This window comes from Artibeus jamaicensis, unplaced genomic scaffold (genome assembly GCF_021234435.1).
Source record: "Artibeus jamaicensis isolate MK-2021 breed Jamaican fruit bat unplaced genomic scaffold, CSHL_Jam_final contig_387, whole genome shotgun sequence".
Lineage (NCBI taxonomy): Eukaryota > Metazoa > Chordata > Mammalia > Chiroptera > Phyllostomidae > Artibeus > Artibeus jamaicensis.
Window position 1 is genome coordinate 36,292,840 of NW_026521812.1, and position 21,045 is coordinate 36,313,884.

Below are 21,045 nucleotides of genomic sequence, written 5' to 3' on the forward strand. Positions count from 1 at the left end.
CAATTTTAGCTTTTAACAAAAGTAATTTCTAATTGGTTGATTGAAAATGGAACAGAGAGAATTAAGCATGAAAAGGAGTCAGCTTATTAGATTCACTTTCTAATTGTAATAACCTTTACTGGTTATTTGATTTGAGAGAGTTTTCAATACAGCTCACGTGTGCAATAAATGGGCTCAATTAAAAATTGCATTTGATTCTGATTAAAAGTTGCTTGATCTTTATTATTTCAATACACTGCTGTCCAGAATTGCATCCAGCATGGTGCATTCGATAAACAGATTTCTTTGCTATCTCTGAATAATTATCTTTGTCACAAGGAACAAAAAAAATGAAAGCAGCATGGACATTATTTATTTATTCTTAGCATGAGAATCTTATTATTGGTAACTCCTTTCTTGGTGTCATATAGACTTTATATGAAGCTATTCCTTACAGAAGATCTCATAGTTTCAACATGACCTCTTTTTTCTTAAGCCCTGAAGGAAATGTAAGAAAGATGGTCAACATCAGTCTGAAGAAATATTATTTAAATAACTATTTACAGCATATGTATTCTCTCTTGAACACTGAGATAGCTAAAGTATAGAACGAGCCTTTTACTTTTCCCAAAGTTTCTGTAGTAGGAGAACTTATTTATTCCAAAGACTCCTGTTTTCACCAATGTGATCCCCTTTACAGGGCTCCAATAGCTGCTGAAAGTGCTGAATATTCCTGGAACTCTTTTACTGCAATTAGCTTTAGTGCTTTATAAATTGTATGAGAAATCAGTCCCATAATTTTATAATTGTTATAAATTTAACTGTGCCCCCCAAAAAAAGATATGTTGAAATCCAAACTCCCAGTACTGGTTTGCTGCAGGTGCAATTAGTTAAGTAAGATGAGGCAATACCACAGATTAGAGCCCTAATCCAAGATGACTAGTGTCCTTATGAGAAGACGCCTATAAAAGAAAGAGTAACCCTAGGAGAATGCCATGTGAGGATGCAGGATTGGAGTGATTGACGTACAAGCCCAGGAATGCCAAGGGTTGCCAGCAACTCACCGGAAGTCAGGAAGAGGCCAGGGAGAGTTTCCCTACAGATTCAGAGCCAGCGCGCTCTGTCAGAACCTTGACCTCATACTTCACACTTCCTGAGCAATGGAGCAATACACCTCAGTTGTTCTGAGCCACCTACTTTGGGGTACTTTGATGGTGAAGCCCAAAGAAATGAATATAGTAATTAAATCTACAATTTGATTGTTATTAGGATTCATAATTTTATTTGCTTCCTTAGTTCTAGTCCTATGAGATTTCTAGCTTAGTAACAAAATCAAAATCACCTATAACATTTGAAGCAAAAATCAACTCTAGAAACTAAAGGTGATTCCAGAACATTAATTCCAAAAATTAAACATAATTTTAAAAGGCAATAGGTTATTACCTTTTCTAAACTGAAAAACTGTCCAAACTCCTGAGGGAAAAATTGGATAAAAATGAAATGTATATGCAAGCTTAGGTTGTATACTTGATTTCCAGTAATTATACTGATACTTCTAATCTGATTTTTATTAAATTGCTTAAAATAAATAAACAATTTTTGTCAGGAGCTTAAATCTTAAAATTATGGCCTTTCTGTCTAAAAACAACATCTTTCTACATTTCTACTATGTATCCTGTACAATGGTAGGACCTATGAGGAAAGTAAAAATTCAAATGATCTCTTCAATTCTATGATTTAACTGGATTTTCAAGCCTGTACAGGAGCAGTATCTTATCATTTTCAAGAGAATGCATTAGATGCTGAATTCCCTCCTTTCCAACTTCTGCGAATTGTCTGTCAGGGCTTTAATATTTTCTCTTTCTTCCTGCATGTTGGGATACCCAAGTGTTATTCTAGACTTCCTACAACTAGTCATTGGCCAAAACTGTTGATGATCAGATCTTCAATACAATTACAATTCCACTCCTTCTGCCAGGAATACTCCCTTCTGCTCATTTTCCCAGGCCTCAGCTCCATTTTTTCAGTTCTGTCTTGCAGAAAGTGTGCAGGCAAACAAAAGCGTAATATCTCCACACCCATAAGCACCTCCAATCTAGCATACGTCCCCAAATGGTATATATCAGCATTCTGTTTAGCTAGTGCTAGGCAAAAGCTTATGTTTTTCAGAACTCTATTGCATAATAATTAGAGAATGAAGATTCTTTGCAAAGACATTCAGCTAGAGGGATATTTCAAGAAAACAATCACCTAGAACTATTTTCTGTATGTTCTATGTTCCACTTCTCCTCCTCTACTGTCATAAAACTTTACTTACTAATTTCTACCCCCGAGTTACTTAGAGATGGTAGAAAATTTCTCTCTTCAATAATAAATGCAGTACAGTATATGTACAAAAGAGTAATACAATACATATAAGCCAATCCAATTATGCAATAAAATAGCTATACATTATGATCATTTAGAACAACAAATGATGGTGCATATTCCATAATAATTATGTACCAAATATTTTGTTTTTTACTAGGTACTCCAAGGGAAAATCCCTACTGTCAGAAGATCATACCTTAGGGAAGGACAGTTAAGCAGTTACAAAGCAGGTTGGCAAGTCAATAAGACAGATACAAAGGTGTCTTAGATAGAAGCATAGAAGAAAGAAATTTCTACAGCAGCTTGAAAGGAAAAGGTAAAAATTAATTAGCTAGAGTAGAGTATAAGGGAAGTATATCTAATATGGATGAACAGTCATGTGGAAAAGCATTGGAAGAGAACCAGGAGTTGGCCTATTCCTACTTCATGTATTAGTTTATCATGCATCGACTCCACTCATTTTATAAGAACTTGTCATCACATTATAAGTCACAATCAATGTCAAAGAAGGATACAGTATGGACCCTGCCACAAGTTTATTTTTGAATAAAAATGTAGTCATAAAGGTGAGAAAAAGAAAATCAAAGCACTCAGAGACTTTAGTAAAGTCAACAGAAAGAAGATGGTGCCTGGTGCAGGCAGGATTAATAGTTTCTGAGTTGGGTATAGGAAGAAGTGCATTTCCGGCAACAGCATGAACATTCATGAAAGCTCTGAAACGTTGGGGAGAGAAGAGAGAGATACTTGCTTTTTTACCTATTGAGATATTGCTACTCAGGATTAAAGAGAGACAAGAGCTTATTGGTTGAATGGTGAATGAAGCAATAGATAGGGCCTATGACTGGGCTGAATAAATAATACAGAAAGAATATGGAGCAAAGAGAAAAAGAGGTCTAATTAGAAATGTTGGTCATCTATGTACAGTTTTAGTTAAAAAAATGGATTAAAATAAGAGAGAAGGGAAGCAAGCTAGTAAGTTAAGGATCATTTTCTCTAGATAAACTGGAATGGTGAAGCCAATGTGAGAAATATCTTGGAACTATCTTCTGATGCTACAGAAGGTGGAGACGAGGGCCTTATCTTCTGGAGACAAATTAAGTGGCAGCTGAATTTGAGGATGACATGGACCCCTGATAGGTTGCAAACTAGGGGATGTGTGTCATGGAAAATAATCTGGTGTAAGAAAAGTTGAGCTGATCTGGCCTCTGTTAGGGTATTTTCTGTTGGCATATGTGGGTTAGGGCTAGAATATAAATGTGCTATCTGCACAAGAAGCTATGAACTTGAGCAGAATGGCAGTATTAGAACCCAAGTGCAAGCAAGGCCCAGTGTTAAGGAGAGCACATTCTTTCCACTTTGGGCTAAAGATCCATTGATAGTTTGACCCCTGAAGATCACAAACTCTGAGAGCCCTGAGAACCTGCAATGTGTACTCAGTGTAATTCCCCAAATAGGTAGGAATAGTGGGGTTTCCTTAAATGGTAATATGTGTCAGCTAAAACAGAAGGAAGATCATGGTAAATATTGCCTGTGAATGGGAATGATTTAGATACAGTAAGTTTAGGATGCACATCTTTGAGGACATCCAGGAATATGTTTGGAGGAGGCATAATTTTGTAGGAAGACTCCTGTTTTTATGGTGGTGAGGTAACAGCTCAGAAGTAGAGTCTAAAAAGTATTGTTAATATGATTATGTGTAGAATTAGTAGAAGTGGAATACTCAGGTTATATACTTGACTATTCAAAGACTGTAAAATGTACATGGTAAAAAAAATACAAAGATATAAAGTTTGACTTAGCCTACAGCAATAATAGAAACCATTAAAGTGAAGGTAAATATTTAAACTAAGTTTTAGAGGATATGAAAAATGTAATATTCCATGTTTGATATATGGACATATAACAGAGATCAAATGTCAAAAGAATAAGACATTTAGGGATCTATAATTTTGCATTTATATAATTTTATTGATAATATGTTTATTGCTATGATATGATAGAAAGTATTAATGTGGGGAAATATTACATTTCATCACTCATTCACTCATCCATTGATTCATCTGAGCCATATTTATTGATCAGCCTACAAAGTGCAAGAACTGTAAGTGTTATATAAGTCACATAAAGGAATATAAATTTAGAACTAGTAATACACTCAATCAGATATTTATTCATCAGAACTATAATAAAAATATTGTCAGTAGAATATAAGATTGATATAAAGAAAAGAAACCAATATTGAGGATACAAAGTTCAAAAGCCATTGTTCTAATTACAGAAGAGAGGCTAAAGAAACAGCATTGAAAATGGAGAGTAGCAGGAGGAGGAAATACATTTGACAGATGGATTAGAGATTGATTTTCTAAATCAGTGATTTTCAACCTTTCTCATCTCATGGCACACATAAACTAATTACTAAAATCTGTGCCTTATTTGTTGTCAGTCTGGCAAAAATAGGTATAATTTTGAATCATTCACACCAGATGGTTATTGTTATGTTGGCTGTTGTCATTTTTTATTTGATGATCTAAGGGAAAAGAGGTCAGTGCACCTTACTAAATAGTCAGGTATCACATGTTTCAAAAATTCTTACAGCACACTTGTGCAAAAACACTGCTCTAAATCATAGCAACTCTTAAGGTGTACAGAAAAAAGAAAGAGTGTTGATTCTAAGGTTTCAAGCCAAAGAAAATGGGAACACAAAAGTGTATCAAGTATTCAGTGCAGGCAGAAGGGATCGCTTCAGATATAGGAGAGGGGAGTAAGTTTAATTGTGGAATTTCCAAGTTCAAGGTCCAATGTTCATAAGAAACTGTAAATTACAAGTCATCAAATTACAACCAATAATTAATAATTGGTATGGGCACCTGTAATAGATAACTAAATAATGAAACTATGATAAAGAATGAGTTCCTGAGGACAAAAATTATGTATTTATCATTAAACAGAATGAAGCAAAAAATACATCAGACTCAATCTATCATTTCCATGTATTAAAACAAATAAATGCTCAATTGTAGAGTGTGAATTAAAATCATTATATGTAGTTTACACCCATGAAATAAAATCACTTCTTATTCTTACCTTAGTTGAGTTCATATTTAATCATTTTTATTCACCTTAATAATTCTTCTTCTTTAAAGAAAATGTGTTAAGGTTCAATCACCTAAAGCATTCTTTAATTCATTTTTCTATATAAATTTTTTATTAAAAGTATTCAGATTGTAAATATTATAGAAGAGTACCCTGGTATATACTATAACCATATGGTAAATAATTTAAAACTGAAGTATTGAAAAAATAAAAAGAAATCTTGTTTCAATAACTCTCAGGAAAATTATGGAGATTTAGAAACATAGAATTCTACAATGCCAAAATCATTGATCTCAGTTGGCTGTCTAGTTAATGTAACACCTAAGTAACTAACTCTCTGTTCTTTTATGTAAGTCACACTGGCAGTCTAAAATGTACTATTTCCTTGTGCACTTAACCAAGTTTAATGAGATGAATCATTGGAAAGCACTCTACTCTCTGATTTGTGTGAATTCATTAAAGCAATACTAAACTGTATTTAGAAAAAGCATAAAGAAAACCTTAGAATTTTTATAGATAATTGGGATTAAGTCAAAGTTCAATGTTGCATAGAATCACAACTCATTTAGGACTCTAACCTCTTTAAAAGACACTTGAGAAAAAGTAATAGTTGTTTTTTCTTAATATAGAAAATTTCCTTGTTCTAAAATATTAGAAACAAAATTTTAGCACTATTTATTTTTATATATCATTCATCTATTAAAACTTATAGTTGAAAAAACTTTAATTTTCTTTTTAATTCAAAGAAGACTATGAAATATAAAAAGGGCAAAAGGTATCGAAGTAGTTTTTTTATTTAAATACCCATAATGATGAGCAGAATATAAAGCCTTGAAAAGTATAATTAGGTCAAATGTCAAATTCTATTATATGTTAGAATAATGTGACTTTGTAATGGAGTTCACAATGAGCTCCTTTGTTTTCAAAAATTGGGATTAATTCTTCCTGTGTTCAGGTAAAAATTTAGGTGATCTTTTTTGGTGTGAGTATGTGTGGGCATATTTTTCTGTGTTTATATATTTTTACCTAGTTATTCACTTATTAGCAAAACTTTAGCTTATATTTTTGTATAAAGGTCAATAATTGATTCATTTTTTAAAAATAAATGTAACGGATTTGCTTAGTATAGATCCCTTTGTTCATTGAAAATTATACAGTAGCGTGGTATCAGAACAAACATACTGAAACTTTCATTATTTCTTTAACCCTAAATAGAGAGAGAGGGCATAATAATAAAAGTTACTCTATACAATCTAATTTTCAGAATTTTTAAATATCACATACTGACTTGATAGGGAATTTCTTTTTAATGTCAGAGAAAAAACATACAACTTCATTTACAGAGCTGTAATCCGAAGCAAATGGTACTATTTGGAATAGCCATAACTGTCAAGGCAAGGCCAAAATTTTTAGAGCATAATGAGAAATGCTAACACAGTAATGTAGAATGACTAGGCACAGGAAATAGCTGTTACTTCTAAAAGCAACTCAGAAAATAAAAATAAAACCTAAGTGAGCTTTACATGCTAAGATGAATGTTACTCAAGATTTCCCTTCCTTTAAATTCTGTGTGTATTTTGGCAAGAAAGGAGAAAAAGAGAACTGTCAATTCCAATAATTGGTGCTGTTCTTTCCGTGATTGGAACTACAGAACTGGGAAATCAACAAAATTGCATTGCACGTGCCAGTCCGACACCACAGGGAGCCTGGCTGTGCACCTGTGGATTACCCAGCCTCTGAGCTTCTTCCTGTCCCTTACCCTATTTTTTCACTTGTTACTCTTCTGGGAAGTAAGTCGGGGGACAAGGAAGAGGGTTGGAAAAATTTGGTAAGTCATTTGGTAACAATTCTGGTAAAATATTTGGTGAAATCCAGAACTTCATCAGATTGTAATTGCAAATGTCAGATGAGGGGCATTTAATCATTGGCGGTGTGGGCAGAGGCCTGAAAACCCCAGGTATGACTTGGCAGGTGTGCCCTGGGGGCGGAGGGATGTGAGGGGGCACCTGCTGCGAACAATAACCCCGTTGACCCATTGACAAGAGGTGTTATTCAGAACACTGAGACTCATAGTTTTTATAAAGTTACATTATGGAAAAATAACAAGGTCCATTTTTCATTTTATATACCTGAATGAGGACCTGACACATGGTTGATATTAAATTAATATCTGTTATGTTAGTAAATTCATCACTGCAATTGAATTGTTTTTAATTGTATTATTTTAAAATGGTACATAAACAAGTACAAAAACTACAACTAATGATTCAGTAGGGAATATCCTTCCTCAGAAGATCTTACAGAAATTTTCCTGGGAAATCTTAGATATAACAGAGTAAAGACAGGGTCCACAGAAATAAGGCATGCTTGAGTGTGGCTGGTAGACTAATAATATGGTTATAATAATTCATAGTCTTAATTTGAACACTTCACCAAACATATGTGGTGTGCTTGGCTGTGATATTTTATGATACCGAATTACATGCTTATGATTTTGTAATAGAAAGGGACATTATTTGTGCCATGCCCTGAATTATGTGTTGATGGTAAGCAAAGTATCTCAGAATACAGCAAATGTAGAATCCCAAATCAATACATTTTTAGAGAGAATAGGAACATAAGCAAGGCGGGTTACCCCGAACACAAGAGGCAGTGAGGTAATTTGGTGTAAAGAGAGTCAAATATGAAGATCCAGTGAAGAAAATCTGGAATAGACAGGAAAGTTTTGACAGAAGGTTTTAATCAATGCTGGTGATTTAAAAAGGAAGTGAACCCCACCAATACTCCTCAGAGGAAAAGGTGATGAAAAGATATGAAAAAGAAGTTTAAAATTTGGGGGTGCTTTCCCCGAAGGCATTTTACCTTGTTGGAATGAGAGGTTATATAAAAACACAGGAGAATTTCAAGCACTGTCCCAAATGGAAGGGCATTTAGAGTCCAGGAAAGCCCCAACCATAGTATGGGACTCTGGAAAGGTGAGCAAAAGGACCTTGTCCACCCTCAGGTAAGGTATATGGACAGAGTCTGGGAAGAGAGGTGTGTATGGCAACAGCAGTGCAGTAGCCAAGCCGGTGAAACAATATCCTCAGAGCTGTGGGTAGGCAGCAGCCTGTGATGGAGCAGAAAGAGTGTCTGTCAGAGAACTGGTCCCTGAGACTCAAGCTAAGGGCATTTGGACACGTTTGGTAACCATAATGGTAAACAATAATTGGTATTGGATAAAGTGTGGATGTCCAATTCTCTACCACCACCTCACCCCAGTTACTTAAGCTGGTATCCTTCTGAGGAAAAAAAAAGAACCGTGTATAGTTGCGGTTTGCATCTTGAGGTATTGTAGATTTCATCATAACCCTGACAGGTACTTGGTCAGGTTTGTTCCCATCATTGTGTTGCCTAAATCTTACAGAAGATCTATATCCAAAGTGATGGCCAAGGAAATCCTTTGGCCAGTATGTATGTCTGGCTTAGAATTACAAATATTGAATCTATCCACCCTCAGTTGTTGGAAACAAAGGTATATTTCTTTCATTCTGTCTCTTATCCAGTAATCTATACAATTTAGTATTTTACAAATAAAGTTTCTGCTTGAATTTATGTAAAATTTACACACTGAAAACAATTTATAAGGTAACAATGGAATTCTCAAAATTATTTCTATCAAGACATCCATACTAAGGTATTTATGAATTCACAGCCACTAATGATGACTACCTTCAAAGAGGAAAAATTAAAATACCTTTATGGTGTTAAATATGTAGAAGACATACAATGCTAGAATGCAGTCTAAAAAATTAGTTTTCCTTCTAGCTTTGCCACATTAAAAGCATCCCCAGCAGGCTTTTGATCAAGATGGCAGTGTAGGCAGACATGGCTCACCTCTTTGCACAACCACATCAAAATTTAACTGAAACATAGGCCAACCATCACTAATAACTGTCAGAAATTGAGTTGAATGGAAGTCGGACAACTACAAAATTAAAGAAACCATATCCACCCAGACTGGTAAGAAAGGAATAGGCATCAAACAGGCTGGTCCCACAGTCCTGTGTGGTGGGTAAAAATTCAGGAGCAATATCTCAGAAATGAGAAGCCCCAGCCCCACACCAGGACCCCATCCCAGGATTCCAGGGCCAGAAATTTAAGTCCCCACAACTTCTGGCTGAAAAAAACTAGCAGGGATTGAGTCAGTAGAAGGGATGGCTGGGACCCCAAGCAGTTCCTCTTAAAGAACACACACATGGACTCACCCACTTACTCTGAGCTCTAGCACTGGAGTAGCAGCTTGAAAGGCAACAGTGGCATACAGGGAGAAACTGAAGTGTCTGGCATCAAGGTGAGCAGAGGCCAGTGTCCCTTTTCTTAATCCTCCTCAGAGAGAGCCACAAACACCATAAGCTGCTACCATATCTGGAACTCCTGGCTAACACTGTTTGACCCATCTTGGAGTTCCCCAGAGACTCCACCCCACCCAACTTATGGACCAACCCAAGCTTTTTCCAAATGATTGGCTAGCTGGTCTTGGCTCATACTGCACAACTTCCTAAATCCTCTCAAACAAACATAGCTAGCCTCAGTGAGCCCCAGGCCCAGCACCAGCAGCAGCCAGCCTAGATTCACGGCTTGGTTTCACCTGGGAATCTCCAAGCTCAACACAAGTAGCAGCCATCTCAGATTGCTTTATAGCTTGAGCAGGGTGGCTCTAGGCAAAACACAGGTAGAGGCTGACCTTGGCCTGTATCACCAGAGAAACCTCAAGGCCAGCACACCCAGTGGTAAGCTACAGATCTTGTCAAAGCACCACCACCCTGCTCCTGAACAGCTGATCCTCCATGGAGGGCAGAGGTTGGTGGTCAGTGGTCACAGCCAATCCTTGCAGCTGACTGGCCTGGGTAAATCCCTCCCATTGATCTTCTAACAGCAACAAAGCCTCAACTGCAAGAGGAGGGTACACGCAGCCCACATGAAAGGTGCACATTGAGTACCCAGCTGGGGTGATAGGGAAGGCTGCGCCACTGGATCTTATAGGATACCTACTACATTAGGCCACACTAACAAGACATGGAACCAAAAAATAATGAAAAATACTTCTCTAATTTGTGAAGGAAATAGACATGCAAGTTGAGGAAATACAGTGTCCCAAATAAGATGGATGCAAAGAGGCCCACCCCAAGACACATCATAATTAAAATACCAGAAGTTAAAGATAAAGAGAGAACCTTAAAGCAGCAAGAGAAAAGCAGTTAGTTCCCATGGGAACAAGGGAGTTCCCATTAGACTGTCAACTGATTTCCCAAAAGAAACTGTGCAGGTTAGAAGGGTTTGGCAAGAAATTTTCAAAATAATGAAAAGCAGGGTCTTACAGACAGGATTGCTCTACCCATCAAAGCTATCATTTAGAATTGAAGGGCAGATAAAGAGCTTCCCAGACAATAAAAATCTAAAGGAGTTCATCCAATCATTATTATATGAAATGTTAAAGGGACTTATATAAGAAAAAGAAGAAGATCAAAACTATGAGCAATTAAATCGCAAAAACACATATCTACCAATTGAATCTAAAAAACAAACTAAGCAAACAAGAAGAACAGAGACAGAATCATGAACATAGAGAGCATTTTGATGGTTGCCAGATGGGAGGAGCAGTGGGGGAGTGGGTGAAGAGGTGAGGAGATCAAGAAGTACAAATAGGTGGTTACAGAATAGCCATGGGGATGTACAGTACACTCTAGGAAATGTAGTAGACAAAAAAGTTATGTGCATGACCTGTGGACATGAACAAGGTGTGGAATTGACTGAGGGACTGGGGGTACTGAGTGGAGGGAGGCAAAGGAGGTAACATCAGGACGACTGTAACAGCATAGTCAATAAAACCTAATTTAAAAAAAATAAAAGCATCCGGAACAGGTGCTGATTTAGCATATGTTCCCCTGCCTCTAGAGAAAGTGTTTCTAAAGCTTCTCCAGGTTCACCTGGACAATGTGCAACAAACCTCTCCCTTCCTCCCTTTGCACAATTCTAAACACTTTATTCCATAGATTGTCCTTCCGTTTCATAACATTTACAGCCATAAGTTTATTTTATAGTACATAAAGCACCATCACTCAGTTATTAATTTGCTGGATTCTACACAATGGAATAATTGTGTAGAATTATTAATTTGCTGGATTCTACAGAATGAAATAATGACAAATGGAATAATTTGTCATTATTCTCATTTTATATATAAAAGTTAGAAAGTTCAGTGATTTTTCCACAACCGCATGGATATTAAGGGGAAGAACAGGAGTCCAGTTGAGATACTCTTTTTTGGAAATCCAGTGGTCTTTTCTATAATAAACTTTCCCTGCTTCTCTGTGGAAAGACATCACAATTTATAGTATGACTTCAATGATCGTGGGACTTGGGTTTACATTAAATAAAAAGGTAGAGGCAGGAACTTAGCCTGCCAAAATCAGAAGCATCCACAACCCATTATTTAAGAAACAAATGCAGGAATAAGTAGGAAAGTTCCTAAATCTCCTGCAACAGAGCCAATTTGCAACATACTTGATTCTCTCTTTAGTCACTCAATCCATGCTTTCTGCCTCTATTTGGTGCAAATATACAAGTTCAGTGGTTGAGCGCTTACCTGTTCGTTATGCTTCCTGTGCTAGGTTAATAATCCCGTGGGTCTAATTTCTTGTCCAATAGATCTAATTTCTTGGTCACTTGTCACTTTCTTTTATTAAGGCAGCACTGCCACCATTTATTTTTTTTATATGTACTTTTTATTATATTTTTCCTTTACCATTCAGCCCCACCAGCAATTGCCATGCTGTGCTTTTTGTTTTTGTTTTTGTTTTCAAATCCCTTATGACTGTAGAATCCTAAGGCAGATATGGTTCAAATTAAGTCCAAGCTGGCTGGGTTCTAAACATATGGTTCATTTCCAGAATATTGTGAGATTCAAGGCTTTTGGTGGTCCGGTTGGTCATTGAGACTTATTTCTACTATGTCTTCCATTTGATTAAATAATAAACATTTATTATTTTTATAAAATTCTGACTAAAAGATACTGCTGCTAATATTAAAGACGATATAAAATAAATGCTGAATGCATACTTATGTACAAACATGCCCACAGTAAACACCAGACTGAATGCCAGAGAAAAGCTAAAATGTATCTATCAGAAGGCAACAGAAGCACAGACTGAATGGTAAGAGGCAGGGTGTGGTGGGTTAATTTAGTGGGAAGAAATGATAACAACACATATAGCAATCATTCAGCTCTCAGACTTGGGAAGCATTTTAAAAGAAAATCCTGCATAGTAGCTCTTCTGGCTTCATTCTGCTTGAACTACCATAGCAGGAGCCAGAGCAAGTGCTTCAAACCCAATCAGAGACCCAGCAGCTGCTATAATATACAAAGCAAGCCCAAGATCTGATAGTCATACTGGGACACATAGTATGAAATACTCTACAAGAATGAACCCTTTTGTCTTCAACATCTGTCCTTCCACATGTTTAGTATAAATAGCACATTTCTTCATCAGAATTAGATGTTCCTAATAAGATGCATTTTTAATTTAATAGTAAATTTCCAATTTATTTAACTACAATATGATGTTGATAGTTGAAAGCAGCTTCTGATATTCTAATATTACTCTAACTGTACTTACAAGTGAATTACAATAATGATAATTAAAAATGAAAGATATTCTAATCGATTGATTTTTATGAGTAATGAATTAATTGCAAATTCCCAGAAATTTCCTATGCACACCAACTATGTTAAATGCCACCAAAGAACAAACAATATATATGCTAGGACTCCTATGTTGTTTTAAGATGTTTTCCCTATAATTATAGTAGTGACCTAGAAGTGAGATATTGACTGAGGGTTAATGACTGGCAAGGAAAGTCCATCTGGCATTAACCCCAAATAAATTCCCTATACTTCCATAATTATTTCAAAAGTACCACTAACATGTATAGACTATAAATAAAACCTTCAATGATCTCTGGGTCAATGCTTGTTCCTCTCTTAAATATTACCAACTTTCTTAATTATATGAAAAACCTATCAAAGACAAATTATGAAATGTTGTGAATAAAATTTCCTACAAGCCCTGGCTGGTGGATTGAGCGCGGGCCTGCGAACCAGACAATCGCGGTTCGATTCCCAGTCAGGGCACATTCCTGGGTTGCAGGCCAGTTCCCTGCAGGCCAATTCCCAGCAGGGGACGCATGAAAGGCAACCATACATTGATGTTTCTCTCACTCTCTCCTTCCCTTCCCCTCTAAAGATAAATAAATAAAATTTTTTAAAAATTTCCTACAAATATGAGAAATACCAGCATCATACCATATTGTCAATATTCTTCCAAAACAACAAATACAGCAATAGTCAAGGCAAAATGCTAAAGCAACTACCCAACTGAGAAACAAATTAGTAAACTGAAAAATAGTTCTGAGGAAATCACTGAGAATGAAGCACCATAAATATAAAATTATGTAAAATATAGAAGATGAATCAAGACATATGTAGGATAGAAGAATGAGAAAATATAATACAAGTCTGAGAGAATGTATAGAGGGAAAGAACAGAGAAAAGTTGACATTCAATAGGAAAATAGCTGAGAATGTTCTAGTAGTGATTGCTGAAAAGACTGAAAATTTAAAGGAGAAAACTTAGTCTGAGAGTGTAAAATACCAACAAGTCCGCACTTAAATACCTCTTGAGAAGTTAGAGAACACAGACAGAGAAAGACTATCTGAGGTCACTAAAGGAACGTCATGTCAGCTACACAGATATAAAATGTAGAACAATAGTGTACTTTTTTTAATATTAAATTTTATTTAGTTACTTTTCAAGTACATTTTTTTAATCTATTTCTCCCATCCCACCCCACCCCCCCCCACCCGGTCTCCCCTCTCCTTCCCATTCCCCCCCCCAGTCCTCATCTCTGTGTCTTTCATACTTGTTCCTCAAAATCCCTCCCCCTTTTTCCCGATAAGTTCCCTTCCGTCTCCCCTCTGGTCGCTGCCCACTTGTTCTCTATTTCAGTGTCTTTGTTTTTATTCTGTTTGCTTGTTTGTTTTATTCTTTAGCTTCCTGTCAAAAGTGAGATCATATGGTATTTGTCCTTCAATGCCTGGCCTATTTCACTCAGCATAATGCTTTCCAGTTCCATCCATGTTGTTGCAAAGGGTAGTAGCTCCTTCTTTCTCTCTGCTGCATAGAATTCCATTGTGTACATGTACCACAATTTTTTGATCCATTCATTTACTGATGGGCACCTAGGTTGCTTCCAACTCTTGGCTATTGTAAATTGTACTGCTATGAACATTGTGGTGCATAGGTTCTTTGAAACTGATGTGTTAGGATTCTTGGGGTATAATCCCAATAGTGTACTTTTAAACAACAATAAAAATGCCAGAAGACAATGGAAAATGTCTTTAATATTTTGAAGTACTAAAGACCAACCTAAACCCTAAGCTCAGATAAAGAATAACAAAGATAAAATAAGTTAATTTTAAAACATAAAATAAAAGCTAATCTTCTCTTGGGAAGAACAGCAAAAGAAGGAAGTAATAAACAAGAATAAAATAAAAGCCAGAGAAAAGAAATAGAATACCTGAAACAATATTGGACAAACAGATAAATATATTTCTATGTAAAATAAGTTGCCAAATATAAAAACTAACAACAGTCTGCACTTTAAAAAATATTTTAAATAAAAATTGTGCATAAGACCACTTAACATGAGGTCTTATCCCCTAAAAATTTTTAAATGAACTAAACTTTATTGTTAACTATAGGCACAATATTATACAGAAGGTCTCTGAAGTGTATTTATCGTGTACAGCTGGAAATGTATACCCATTAAATAGCACCCCACACCCAGGTCCTGGAGACCACCATTCTATGCCATTTTATGACTTTGGCTGCTTCAGATACCTTATATAAGTGTAATTGCACAAACAGTTGTTGTACAGTGATTGGCTTATTTATTCAGCATAATGTCCTCTGGGTTTATCCAGGTTGCAACACTTAACTGGATTTCTTTTTTAATGTTTTTAGGTTGAATGATATTTCATTGTAAGTATTATCTATACCATATTTTCTTTATCCATCCCTCTAGAGGTAAATATTTGGATTGCTTTCATTTCCTGACTATAGCCAAGAGTGCTGCTGTGAACATGGGTGCAAATACCTCTTCAAGACCCTCCTTTCAATTCTTTTGTATATATACCAGAAGTGGGACTGCTGGATCTTAAGTCAATTTATTTTTAATTTCTGAGGAACCTCTGTACTGTTCCCATAGCAGCGGCACTGTTTTACACTCCCAGCAACAGTGGACAGTGTACCACTGCTCCCTACAACCTCAGCAACACAAACCTTTTTTTTTTTATAATAGCCATTGTCACGGGTGCGTTGTGGTATCTCACTGTGGTTTTCATTTGCATTTCCTTGTAGGCTATTTTTATATGTCTTCTTTGCAGAAATGTGTACTAAAATATTTTGTCCAGTTTTAAAATTGAGTTCTTTGGAGGGGGGTTGGCTTGAATTATAAAAGTCCTTTACATATTTTGGATATTAACCCCTTATCAGATACATGGTTTGCAAATATTCCATCCAATTTCCTAGCTTGCCATTCACTCTGTGGATTGTTTTTTTTGCTATAAAAATGCTTTTTAGTTTGATCTAAAAGTTTCAAAATAAGCTATAAAGAAACCCTAATGGAAATGAGAGATGGATCATGATTTTGGAGGTAATTTTCTAAGGCTCATATGTAACTCATATATGACAGAGATAAAACTACTGAAAAAATAAAAATAAAAAAAACTTCCAAATAAATAAAGGGAGAAATGAGCAATAAAAATATGATTATTCATTCCAACAAATGTTGGAAAATGAGAAATAACAAAAATTATATTTTCCATTTCGAAAGAGTTTGATGAGAAGTACATAATTCTAGAGCCAACTTTTATTCAGATGGACAAACGTATTGAGTTTTCTGTCCAGAGAGTGGACTGGAGGCTTTGACTTTGCTTTTCCATCTGGAAGGGGTCAAATGATTTTCATTAAAAGGAAAAGTATCTGAACTTTATTTATTGGAATAAATGTTCTTCCTGCCATGATTTGAGTATGTGGTAAGCCAGGGCTTTCTCCATGCATGTTGCAAAATCACTTTTTAATCTCTAGAAGCTATTTTCGTTTTACTAAAATAAAGTAGCCCCATATTTACCAAAGATTATTTCAGCTAGCCCACAGCAACAGAGGTGAGAAGTGTTTAGTTCTCATAAGATTTGAATTATATGCCTTTTCTTTTCATTTATAAGAGACCCACCCTCCCAACCACACACTCCCCTCCTTAGTGGACATAGACAGTGGAAGGTTCCATAGCTCAATTTCTGTGAAAGGAAAATGGTTGTCATTTACCTACTTCCTAGAACACTTGAGAGATACAAACTCTACCTCAGTTTCAAGCTGCTAAAGTTCTGCTGAAATCACTAAGCCTTATCTAATCCTTCAGATCTGAGGTGTGCCACTGCTAACAAATTTTTCATTTACCTGTTGCATTTTTATTTATAAACTGCTTTTCCCCCAGAAGTAGTTAAGACAATTTCCCAGACTTATGTGTACAACAATGGTTCACAAACATGTCTGATCAATAACTAAAGAGCTTGTAAAAAATTCAAATTTATAGACACATCTGGGAGATTATGATGTGGCAATTTGAGGAGAACTAGGAACCTGTGTTAAGTCTCCCCAAGTAACTCGTAAAATCAGACAGTGTTTAGAAACACTGATTCACAACCACCACTCCTTCAGCACTTCCTCTTTATGCCATATGGTATTCTGCCCCCTCAGAGGAGGGAACACTCCCTTAAGGATGAGCTCATACCCTCATACTGGGAAGATCAGCCCAGAGCGCAGTGACCCTTGCTCAGAAGTTCAAAAGAGATCAATATCAGGATTTGTTTTGGCTTTGTTCAGCCAGAGTGTATTCAATAATGGTATTGAAAACATCTGCTTTAAAAAAATATGGATGTAATAAAATAAACCCTAAATTGCAGATAAAGAACCACATGGAAATGTAGGAAAGCAAATTTGTAACCTATAAGGAATAACACAGCCACAAACTTGTGATTCCAGTCGGTCCGCCCCAGAAGACCCTCACCATCTTGGGCCCTTTGATAGGCACTTTTCTTGAGAAACCAAGTCACATTCGCTTTGTTTGTAGGTCACTTTTGGATTGATATTTTTGCTTGTTCAATAATGCAAATCCATGCTTAGTCTTGTGACAGTCACATCGCGTATCCTCAATGAACGCATGTTGAGTAAAAGAAGGATGTGAAGAAATAAACATGTTTTAGAGAAATAAAAGAGTCTGCATTTGACATTTTTTTAAAATTTCTACTGATTTTAATTAAGCTCTTGCTGAATTTTTAAGAAGAAAAATATTTCTAAATCTTTCCTACATGTTTTTCATATTCTTAACAGAGAAAATCAGAACACTCAGCATTATAATGTAGACCCTCAAATGATGATTTCAGAATCAGCCTGCACTGACTGGAGATGAAAAGAAAGCTCTGAGATAAAAAAACAATGGATTATGTTCTTGATTTGAAAAGTAGAGACAATGGCTTTTTAAAAAAAATTAATGAAAACAGAATTTCTTTCATGACAATTGTTTTTAGAGGAGAAGTGTATTGTGTCTCATCAGAGGTCAATTTACAAGGTCTTCAGTTGCAGGTTTATAAACCTTAGTCTCTTTTCTTTTAAAATACAGGTTCTTTCCCCCAAAAAGTCTCTTATTTACCTCAGGGGAAAAAATCAATACCATTACAGAAAAAAAAGAGACATTCTTATTCTCATATGGTTCTTTGAAGCAACAGATGTTAGAATTAACGAATACATTACATACCATCTTTCAAAATAGAAAACATGATGAGCAAATCGGAACAATTTTTTTATCTAAAACTTAGAAAATAGTTCATCATTGGTATCTCACTGAAGTAATTAATTATACAAGGGGTCATTTTCAGTGACATTTTTCTGACAAGTATCAGAATTCCTCAAACTGTTTAGTAGAAACTCGATTGAACACCATTGTTCTGTCTTTATATACAAAATTAATGCTTCAACATTGGAAATTCTATATGCAGGTTTGGTAATTTTTCTTAAGAATATTAGTACCATTGTGTTAAATCAAACCACTGTGTTAAATGGGGGACAAGTGGAGAAGATAATTACAGATGATAAAAACTAGAACACAAAATCAATAAAAATATACTATAAAATTATTAAGAGAAGTTAAAAATTATCATAGCAGTTTAATCCCTAGAACTAGGTTATATATCTTGAAGATGGAAAATATTCAGAACCATAGAATTTAAGAACCAAAGGGGCTTAGGAGCATTCGAAGGCACAATTAAAACAAACTAACATTTTTTGATAAGTGTTAATTAATATAACTTAATATTCAGGAAGTGGCATCATTTAGACATATAAGGAGATTCAAAAACAGTTCAGCTGTCATTGAAGATCAGGGCTTCCCAAGCACTTCCCCGCCACTGACACATTGCAGGAATCAAAGGTCCGATCCGTATGGTTATTTTCATTTGGTCTCGCTCTTTTTATCCATCTTCAAGCAGCAAAAATGGGTTAAAAGCCTTGCCAATAATAACTAAACGGTTAGCAACTGACATTCCTTCTGGCCAAACATCACAGGGAAGTAGTGGATAGTTTAGAATCCATGAAAATTTTGGATTTTTGTGAAAACATTTAAATCAAGTAAATATTGTATTTTTTTTAATTGGTCAAGTTGCTTGTAGTAGATCTACTTAAGCTAGCATAGAAAAGAAATGAAGATATATACAGAAGTTCGGTTCTCACAAAGTACAGCAGTTTTAAGCCTGGAGCTAACATGCCACACACGGAGAGAGAAACAGGGAACTGCCTGCCCACTTGGGTATCTTTTCTCTGTGCTCTCTGAAAGCCTGCTTGCTTTTGATAATAGACTCTCGTAAATACAAGTCATTGAAATGCTGTGAAGGGAATACTGTGACTCCATAATCTTCAAGAGGCTTTGAAATTCAATGTGATATTCTTTATGTTGAAGAATGGGGGAAGATCAAGGGCAATCAATCCTGATGCTTTCAAATTTATAGATATTTTGGCTGGAGGGACTGGAAAAGATTTATCCCTCTGGAATATGTCACGTCTGCTTTCTCTCTTCTTCACCTCCAGGTCTACATACACACTGTTGGGATAGTAGAGAAAATGTTTGCAGATGGGGATCAGCTGCTGAGTCTAATTAGCAGCTGTTCAATAATAAATATCCCAAACAAAACAGACAAAACAAAAAAAAAGAAATTTCATATTTGGTCTATCAATATTTCATTTTATCATGTCATTTGCTATTTTACCACCTGTAGTAAGTAAGTATGTTCCACCTCTACCTTCTAACATCATACCACAGAGAATCTAGGTCATATTGATTATTATTATACACAGTAAAAATGCCAGATATTTCCTACTTGACCTTTTGCAACTCTCTCCATCATCCTTCTTGTCACTATTTTGTCTCCTTCAGGTGATCCAAACATGGGCAATAAAAATCTTGAACTTGTTTCAATTAATTCCTCCTTCTTTTCCAATTCTTAAATGACCTTGAATAGTCTTTTCTCATTCAGTAGAATTAATGCACACCTGTTTCAGGCCGGCACCCTCTGTGAGGCCTTTCTGTTCACCAAGGCAGTTACTTCCACTCGTCCATTGCACCCTTCTCCCCCGAAAAGGCTCGTCTTCTGGAACAGCACTCTGTCCACCTATCTTCCTTCTCCTTTTTCTCCTTCTCTTTTTATTCATGATTCCTTCTCTCTGCCATTTTTTCTTTTAAAAATACCCTTTTATAATCTAAGGTGATATTCTTTTTATTCACATATTTTTTTAAAAATGTGAATTAGTACATTGCCAAAGTCTTTGAAAGTAGATATTCCAAAAATAGAGCACTCAACCTAATCTAAAAGGGTTGTAACATTTGAAATAACAAGGTCCTTCACTTCATAGTGACACATTTGGGTTAATTCATAATAATAGTAAATGCATAACAGTAACTCCAAAACTGTATCCTTTGAAAAACCAATGTGTCCAGATATACTACTGGATCGGGTGATGTTACATTGAATGACTGGTTAATTGATTTGGGGTAATATATAAGACTATTTATAATTATAAGAAACAATAAAATAGATCAAATCAAACCTAGTAGAAAACATACAACCAACTAAACAGCACATGAAAAGAGAGAAGTAACAATATTAACTTGCATATTTTATGTCAATAAGTAATATTTTAGAGACAAATCAAATTTTTCATGAAGCTGAAGATTTTGTTTCATGACTCAATAGCTATTGATACTAGAAGAAAATCTACATCATTAAAAAATTTTTAGAATTTGAAAATACCCACCATGAAATGACTGTTAATTGGTACTTATATACAGAAGAAGACCTTTTCAGCAATTTTTTTTAAAGTTCAAAACTTAAAGGTACAGAAGATCTTTCTTACCCACCATTTCACTTTCTGCAGTTACACATAGTCAACCACAC